Consider the following 9,872-nt stretch of genomic DNA (forward strand, 5'->3'; position numbering starts at 1 on the left):
TGTAAGAAATCTTATCAGTGGTGCCTAGAATGTAGGGAAGGTGAACCTTACTAGCACAATCATCCATAGGTTGTTTGTTTTTAGGATTCTCTACTTTCTTGATAGCTTTGATTCCTTGGTGTCTTCTATATCCATTGTTTTCAAAAGAATCCAAGAGGTGGTTGTTATCGGGAAATCTAGTGTCCATTCAGAGCTTCTAGTCCCACTAAGATGGGTAGCTATCTTAGAAACAAACAAACTAAAGTTACTTTCATTTTCCTTTATGAGAAGTAGATGAGAGAGAAGCAGAGAGTACCAACCTTAGTCTTTCGCTTGGCTCCTTGCTTGTTTCCTCTCTCCTTTGACAGATCTTTGCCGCTCCTTCTTTGCTTGTCCCGTTTCAAAGAGTACCTGTAAAGTCAACACAGCATAATACCTTCAAAGCACAGAGATCTACAATCATAAACAATATAGGACCAGATATATATTGACCACACAAATGCATATATCATCAAACATACAAGAATGTGGAAGAAAACTCAAATATCTTTATTGATAGAAAGAGTAGAAGAGAGGATTACAACCCATTGACTTGACCCAGCGTCATCCTCCCAGCATGAAAGCCCTTCTTCACCTCATGAAAAGCTTAGATCACCCAACACTATGATATTCCACAAAGAAACCAATAGCAATTTCTTACAAAATACAAGATTCCAACCTCTGGATCTCTGGGATGAGGGATCCATATATAGATGTTTGTAGGGGGGTGAGTCAGCTTCTGGGTTTTTGATTAGTGTCCTCTCTCTGATAGTTCTTGGTCCCACTTGGAGATTCATGATCTCTTACTCATCCCTGGGCGAATTCAGAGAGGTAAGTGTCACAGGAGAAGTTTCTAGAAGATTTCATGATCATCCACCTTGCAAACTATCTCTGCCATTTGTCTACTCTCGCCCATCGCACCCTACAGAAGGGCTTTTCAGTATGCATCACACTTTTTGCATGTGGCAGGTGAGATGCATCGCACCCTTAGCACTGAGCAGTCTGTATGGTCCAGTTTTGACCAGTTCTGAGCAGTTTTCCATGGAGAACTTCTGGGAGATGATGTAATCAGCTGACCTTGTTCCTTTAGGGTGTGAAACAACACTTTTAGGGACTCAGAAGCCCTTGGTTTATGGACATATATGATTGGGGTTGCAGTGCCCAAATATGTCTATAACAGTTGCCCCCTAAAGCATGAGGTCGTAAATCTTTTGATGTCGGGTGAAATGATTTATCATGAGGATCTGAGGTTTTTCGATCCAAAAGGAGACTTGTAATAAGATACAATACAATACATTATCTTCATAATATTTTCATGATCTAGCTGAGGCGGGTATTCCCATGCTCAACTTTATAAATTCATTTTCATGTACATAGGACAGACAACCGTCTGTGTAGCAGACTGATGATTCTGATAGAGCCATCATCCTTTGATTTGGATGATTATCTGTGCAGCAATGATGTACATTTGATGTCTTTATTTTCCTGAATATATCGCAGCCCAGATGGATGAAACTAGATCTGGGGTCTTCAAACTCGTTCAATCTTCACCCGAAGTACAAGTCGATCCATGTGAAAAGATGTTTTGGAGTCGAACATGGAAAGACATCGCCTGATTACCAGCCAATGATGGACGCTGTTAACAGGCACAAGAGGAATCACCGATAATGATAATGACCCTCAAGGTACGACAGTACAATTCACATGGTGTGAAAATGGGACTTGGTGTCGAACACCACGCAAAATCTTTCGATCAAAGGCCATTGATGTAAACCTGTCGCCGGAAGTGAGAAACTTGCCATTGAGGCATGTAAGCTTCAAAATACTAAAAGGGTTGTTCCTAGATCGACTTCTTGGATAATGAGCTGATGTCGACAAGAAGTGACCCGTCGTAGGAGGGCATTAATGAATCCCACATCTACAACACGGAACAGAGCAAATGATTTTGTGGAGGTGAAAACAATCTGATGATACAAGGTTCAGGGTGGTGGTCATGAAAGAATGAAGCGTGAAGGTATTGTAGCGGATGAGACACAAGCTGGGTTGGTGAATTCTCTGAGCGACTTCTCTTGAACATATCGGCGACACTGAAATTGATTGATAGCGTTAACCCCAAAAATGGATGGTACGGTGGACCAATGGTAATATGACCGGTGAATGGAATAACCCAACCCGACTCAATCATGGTGATGGAGTGAAAGTGTCATGTTCAAGAGCGACTTGCTACCAATAAAGTTTCTTCAAGTTTTCTTCCCAATTTTTCCCCAGTCATTGCTGACCAGTACCTCTTTATTCTTGTCAAGCTTGAGGAGGATAACATATGCTTGTTCTATAATTTTCCCTTCAGGCAAACCCATTGCTATGTTTTAACGAGCCTAGCGACAGTGAAACCCGTTCTTGTCTCTATGGACAAGTTTGTCGCTATTAGTTTTAACGAGTTTAATGACAAAGATAACTCGGTCCTTTTTCAATTTTAGAGAGTCTGAAAAGGGATGGAAAGGAAACTCCAGTAATCCTTTTTCGTCATATAATCCCTTAAGTCCGAAAAAGAATAAAATAATACTTAAGGGATGAATTTTCGATAGTTTTAACGAGCCGAATAAGACAAGCACTCGATCTTTTTGTTTAATGATCCCTCTGGTCCAAAAAGATTAAAATCTAGAGGAGGAATAACACTTCTGATTGTTTTAACGAGCTGGAGAGGCCAATTGCTCAGCAAACTTTTCATATTTTACGAGTCAAATGAAAAGAGCTTAAAGGAGACTCATTTTTTGAGGAACGAGTGATATTTTCGGGTAGCAGCTGGTTCCAGGTAAGGTTTGGAACTTTCCAATCACGATAGTGTTAAGAGGATGGCTAACAGAATCACTCGTCGCAGTTGTTCCTCAAAAGGGTAAACAATCAAATGGAGGCGTATGATCGGCTAAAACAGAGTGGAGGTGATGGTAAGAACACGACCAAGGCTCAAAAGCTGATGATAATATGTTTGCAATGGTTATTTACCAGAGGTTGTTTCATTTTTTAATGAGCTTAAACTCTGGTGGAACATATGCTCATTGCTTAGGTTTCATTTTTAACGAGCTTGAACTCTGCGTAAAACTGCTCGTGCTAGGTTTATTTTTTAACGAGCTTGAAATTTTGTGGAAACATTGCTCGTCTTCGGTTTCATGTTTACACAAGCTTAAAATGAAAAACTATGCTTGTTATAAGTTTGCATGCCCCCAGCATAATGACGCAAATCGAGGTGCATGACCCCAAGATTCATTGCATTCAACACGGTGGTTGGAATGAAGGTTTACCTTCGAGATCTTTGAGAGACTCAACTTGGATTTTACGAGATCATAATCAAAGACTCAATTTGGAAAGGGAGTTGTTTCATTTCTTAATGAGGTTGACACAAGATAGGAACTATCCTCGGAATCCACCGTATTTATAGTATTTGATAGAAAATCAAAAACTTAAGGATGATTAAGGTTGCTGGAATAATCTTCATGGTAATTCGGAAGATGGGAATGATGGTGGTGATCTTCCCATGGTACCTCTCCTATCATCATTGAATGAATGATTCCTTTGTCTGTAGAATGTACATGCGACCGAGGATCTGAAGAGGTACCATATTCCTTAGACCTATCTATCCAAACACTCGATGAGCGTTGATTTGGGTTTGCCCCCTAGGCCAAGAAAATTGATTGCTACAATATTTCTAAAATGGCGATTATCCATGTTGACAAAATGTTCGGGAATCTTCTAAATCTTTTAGATATAGAAGATATCATATTGCAGGTTTCCACTGTGGCCACTTCCGCCAGATTACTCTGAGGCGATAGGGCAAAAGTACCCATCAATGAAGGGTCTTTTAGTAGGCCTACTTTGATATTTTGAAGCGACTGAGAGCTTCCGTGGATCATCGGGATTCTTCCTGTAACTTGAGAACTGTTGGGGAGAAATGTTTGTTGGTCGACGATTATAATTCCTCCTTGGAAAGGAAATGCAATCTTTCTGAACTATGTCGACACAACAACAGCCATAGCATAAATCCAGGGCCTTCCCAGTAGGATGTTGTAATCGAGGTTTCCATCGATAACTTCAACATCAATTTCCACTGTTTTGCCCCCCAGTTCAATTTGCAAGTTACTTAAAATCCCGTATGGAGTGTATGTTCGTCCATCAAATGCTTTTAACGTCGTTGATGATCGCGACAAGGGTGGTGAGCCTAAAGTTTTCCAACAACTCATTGACATAATACATGCAGATGCCCCCTCATCAATAATTGTTCGATAAACAGTTTTGTTGAGGGCTTTCACTTGAATGAGGAAAGCGAGCTGAGCTGGTAACTGCAGGTCATATCCTTTATGATTAAAGGCCACAAGATTGGAATCTATTGGGTCAATCCCACCTATTGTTGATAATAGAGCCTGCTTCTGGCAGGGGCAATTTTGTAGTACCTCAAGTGTCGACATAGCGGACGGCGATTGGGCCGGGTCCTCTACTATAATATAATTCTGTGCTGCTCTCACATGAGGATTAAATGTCGATTTGTGTACTACTCCCTTTGGCGGCTTTATCGTTAGTTCACGAATGATGGGTGGCACAACATCGGTCGAAGTTGTTGTCAAAGTACTAGGTTGATCAGTAGCCTTGTTGTTCGACAGTTGTGGACTCCCGTAATCTTTATTCTTTGTCAATATCAAAGCATCATTTTGCTGTTTTGAAATGGACAACATAAGCACTTGGGATGGGGAAGCATTGTCACTAGCAACCAGATTGGTTCTTGGGTTTGGAAACGGATCAGTCAATACCACTGAGGTTTTTGAATTCTTAAAGAACTTCTTAAGCTCAGCTTTATGTGGACAATCTTTGGTCCAATGATCCTCATCACATATAAAGCATGGATGACTCGGTTTCCTTTCTCCAGAAGGGTTTGTAGAAGATTTTTCAGGAGGCGACTCATCCTGCTTCTTCTTTTTCCCTTTCTTTTTCTTCTTGCCTCTTGGTTGCTTTGGTTCTTTGCCTTTGTCAGTCGACACGACATTTACCTACGACGCGAGAAGTTCTTCATTTGCATTTTGATTAGAAATCGTACGGGCTTTCTTTGATGTAGCCTTTACGGTTTTCGTGCTAGTCGTACCTATCACGCCATCGCCGGCATGAGAGTCTTTGTTTGATTTAGGAGGAGCGGGAACGGAAAACTCTAGTCTAGGAGTATTAGGGATTTTGTCGTAGAGCGTGCCAGACTGAGTATAGATCAAGTCTAGATATTGCGCACAAGCAATGACTTGCTCTTCAGTGACGACCCCTCCCTTTGCCACATTTTCTGTAATAGAAGGTAGCAATGACTTAATAAACCATTCAGCTAGCAATTGATCAGGAACATATGTTTTTACCATTCTACGACGACGTCGCCACTCATGAATATGATCAGATATGTGAGTGGCCGTCGTTTGCTTGAAATTGGTAAGAAGCTCTATTCCTATTTTGTACCTTATTGGTAATTGAAAATGGGTTAAAAAGGTTGTGGCAAGGGTGCTGAAGTTATCGAATGAAGCTCTAGGCAATTCGATGTACCATTTTGCTGCCAGACCAGTTAACGTTCGCTGAAAAAGGTGAAGCTTAATCGAATCATTATTGAGAGTGTTGGATGAACACCACAGATGAAAAGTCATCACATGATTCGATGGGTATTCACCCGGATTTCCATTAAATTTAGGAATATCTGACGGATGTTTATGAGGAATCGCCGGCCACCAAGGGGCATAAGCAATTGGATCATTTGTTAGCCGATTTAGATCTGGTAACTCTAAAGTTTCCATGAAAGGCAACTATTGATTCAGGTTCGGCGAAGCATACCCAGGATAAGATGGGATCGCCTAAGCAGTGGGTCTTTGCATACCAGCATAATGTATTTGATGTTGATAACTTTGCTAAGGTTGATGGGCATAACCATTATGATATGATTGATGTTGACCATTTTGAATATATGGCTGCCCATTACCCGCAAAGCTTTGTTGCTCAGGTCCTCGGTAAGCTTGCTGGAATTGCGGTTGTTGATATTGTACCAGCCATGGTTGTGAAGCCATTTGCTGTTATCCAATACTGGCTGTTTGACCAAGATGAGAGGTAACAATACCCATTTGAGCCTGGGTCACTCCAGTTAAGGAGCCACTAATCGGTGATTGTGGTTGCGTCGTGGAGACAAGAGGCTATTGTATTACGACCTGAGAAACTTAAGGTTGGCATACAACAGGCAACACTTGTACTTGTGACACCATCAAAATAGCCAATGTAGTGGGGATATTTGACACAGGTAGACTTTGTTGCATTGAGTATACAACTATTGGTTGTTGAGGCAGTATTGGCACCCAACCGCTGGATGTAATTCCAGCATGACCCAAATTCTGTTGCGAACTCTCATATGGTTGTTCTCCTGGAGGGAACAATGAAAGGGCACACTGCCCCCCATACGACGCAATCCAGTGCTCAAAGGAAAGATTTGCCTTTGGGGACCAGACTACCCAAATTGATACTGTTGTGAAGGATCAATTTTCTGAGACTCAACATAAGAGATTCCAGATATTATTCCAGACGAACAAACGGGAACAGACCATACTGTCGAAACAGTGCCTGGATGGACTCCATCTAGCGGTTGAGAGCTAGTTGGGACAGATGGTACACCAGCGAACATTGTTAGAGTAGTAGCAAGAGGTTCTACTGCTACTGCGTCAGATGACACAGTCCTGGATGTCGACGGTTTTTCAGACATATCTAGTCTATCCAAAAATTTTCCTAGCGATTCTACAGGAACTTGCGAAGAAGGGAGACTAACTTTTGACAAAGAAGGATATAGGGTGATCCCAGCTCCAAAATGCGATGGAGTACTAGATGGAAGATCCTCCACAATCTCTTCTACAACAATCAATCTAGGTGGGATAGGTAGACCATCAGGTCTGTAAAATATTTCTGGTGCCGAAGAAGGTATAGACTCTGCAGCGACAGATGTTGGAGGGATAACACCTTCCGAATCAACTGTAGATGGAGCCAATTTAGGAATAGAAGTGTTTACCGTTACACTAGGATCAGTTCTAATGTCCTCTTGTGGCTGCGGAACTTCTTCTGTAAAGGCAGGGATACCAGAAATGGTTGGAGTAACTGGAGTCTCTTGAGGATGTTGGAACACAAGTTCTAAGCAAACCAGGGGACTTTGATCCAGTTAAACGAGTTTGCTTGGTCCGGAATAGTTTCGTTTCCGGAGTCAAAGACGGTTGAATTTCTTCCACGATTTCGGATTACTTGATCAACTCAAAATAAAGGGTAAAATGTGATTCCGAATTAAATGAATTTTAGACACTTTGACACAACTTGCTTTTTCAATTTTTAAGAGTCGAGAAAAAGCTAAAGATGACTCTAGTCGCCTTTGATTTTTAATGAGCCTAAAGTGACAAGTGCTCAGATGGACCTTTTCCTTTAAGGAGTCTGAAAAGGAATGAAAGAGACTACTCTGGAAATCTAGACAAAGGGATTACCAAACCATTCGCAAAACTGCAGAATACTTTTTACGGTAAGGCAGTCAATCTTCCCGAATGTTGTGTTCAATGCATTGCGATCGATAGGGCGGCAGACACGGCTTCCTAAGGATAAAGGATATAGCCTATTGTGGTCTCCCAATATATACTTGATGGTACGTGGGAGAACAAGTCCATACTGGTACTTGTTGTCTCAAAGAGGAGGAATCACCCAACCTACGATGAAAGCGATAGTTACCAGGCTTTACGACGCCAGAATATGTCTCTAGCCTAGACTTCTAAATGTTGTGCATTAGGTTCCAAAGCATTTTTATGTTCATTGAATTTATTTTACAGTGGATCTTTCTTAAGAAGTTTACCTTTAAGGTTCACCGCGTGATGTAGATATACAATTCCTAAAATGCAATCTAAGATGATAAACAGTTGTTTATTCTTCTTTTTGCAATGAAAATCCTAGCTACTAAGGAAAGAGAAGCGAGATTCTTTCAACCTAGAGCAAAGAGCACACACTAGATGCACTGTCCTAAATCAAAATCAACAAGCAGTCTAAATGCAAATGCACATGCATGTATTTGTTTTCCACTTTCTTAATGTATAAATGACAAGAAGAATGCTAAGTACAAACCTGAATTATCTTTTCAAAGCGACAGTACTAACAATTTTCTCTTCAAAAGACGAAAGGAAGACAGTGACGACACTTTGCGATTTTGAATTGAAAACTGCTTTCGACACTTGAAATTCTATTAATTCAAATCAAATACACAAGTAACAGTGTAATCGACCATCAAGAAGAGTAGGATTCTTTTCTTTGACTGAAAACGACACTTGTGACACTTCCAAATCAAAAGACGACAGTTCGACTAAGATACTTCTTTGTAAAGGAGAATTGTAAATGGCGAACAATACATAAAAACATTCACAATTCTTTGTACAATGGAGGCTAAATAATGCAAAGGAAGGGAGTTTCCATAGTGTTATACTGATCACAGACAGCAAAACTCCTGAATAAAGCTGAAGAGAGTGAAGAAAAAACCAAAATCTGGAGGCAAAAACAGTCTTATCTTATCATCGCAACTGTAACATAGGGAAACAAGGATGCATCTCACCTACTGCACATGGGAGGTGCGATGCATCTAGATTGCCTAGAGGAGAAGGTGCGATGGTCCAGGGATGAGACTTCAACTTGGTTTTTGGTCACAGTTTGCAGCTTAGTCCAGAGATTTACGCCGAGCTAATGATAGTCAGTAAATACAAATCATAGGGGCTGATCTAATGAGGTTACTTGAGCCACCACTAGGGCAATTAGGATGTTTGCAAATCAATTGTTCAGTTTATAAACAAAACCTGGAGATGGACTGAAGCAGCATTGATCTACTTTGCACTTGCATAGAAAAAGCAGTTCGAAGGCTAGCTGGCTTGACTTCAGGCTCCATCTGTAGTTTATAAAGCAAACAAATATAAACAAGCAAACAAGCTATTCGGTCCCCAGCGGAGTCGCCATTTTGTTATCGGGAAATCTAGTGTCCATTCAGAGCTGCTAGTCCCACTAAGATGGGTAGCTATCTTAGAAACAAACAAACTAAAGTTACTTTCGTTTTCCTTTATGAGAAGTAGATTAGAGAGAAGCAGAGAGTACCAACCTTAGTCTTTCGCTTGGCTCCTTGCTTGTTTCCTCTCTCCTTTGACAAATCTTTGCCGCTCCTTCCTTGCTTGTCCCGTTTCAAAGAGTACCTGTAAAGTCAAAGCAGCATAATACCTTCAAAGCATAGAGATCTACAATCATAAACAATATAGGATTAGATATATATTGACCACACAAATGCATATATCATCAAACATACAAGAATGTGGAAGAAAACTCAAATAGCTTTATTGATAGAAAGAGTAGAAGAGAGGATTACAACCCATTGATCTGACCCAGCATCATCCTCCCAGCATGAAAGCCCTTCTTCACCTCATGAAAAGCTTAGATCACCCAACACTATGATATTCCACAAAGAAACCAACAACACTTCCTTACAAAATACAAGATTCCAGCCTCTGGATCTCTGGGATGAGGAACCCATATATAGATGTTTGTAGGGGGGTGAGTCAGCTTCTGGGATTTTGATAAGTGGCCTCTCTCTGATAGTTCTTGGTCCCACTTGGAGATTCATGATCTCTTACTCATCCCTAGGTGAATTCAGAGAGGCAAGTGTCACAGGAGAAGTTTCTGGAAGATTCCATGATCATCCACCTTGCAAACTGTCTCTGCCATTTGTCTACTCTCGCCCATCGCACCCTACAAAAGGGATTTTCAGTATGCATCACACTTTTTTCATGTGGCAGGTGAGA

This window comes from Pinus tabuliformis, chromosome 6, assembly GCF_031772625.1.
Source record: "Pinus tabuliformis cultivar Carrire ecotype Pingquan chromosome 6, CPIR1, whole genome shotgun sequence".
NCBI classification, from domain to species: Eukaryota; Viridiplantae; Streptophyta; class Pinopsida; order Pinales; family Pinaceae; genus Pinus; species Pinus tabuliformis.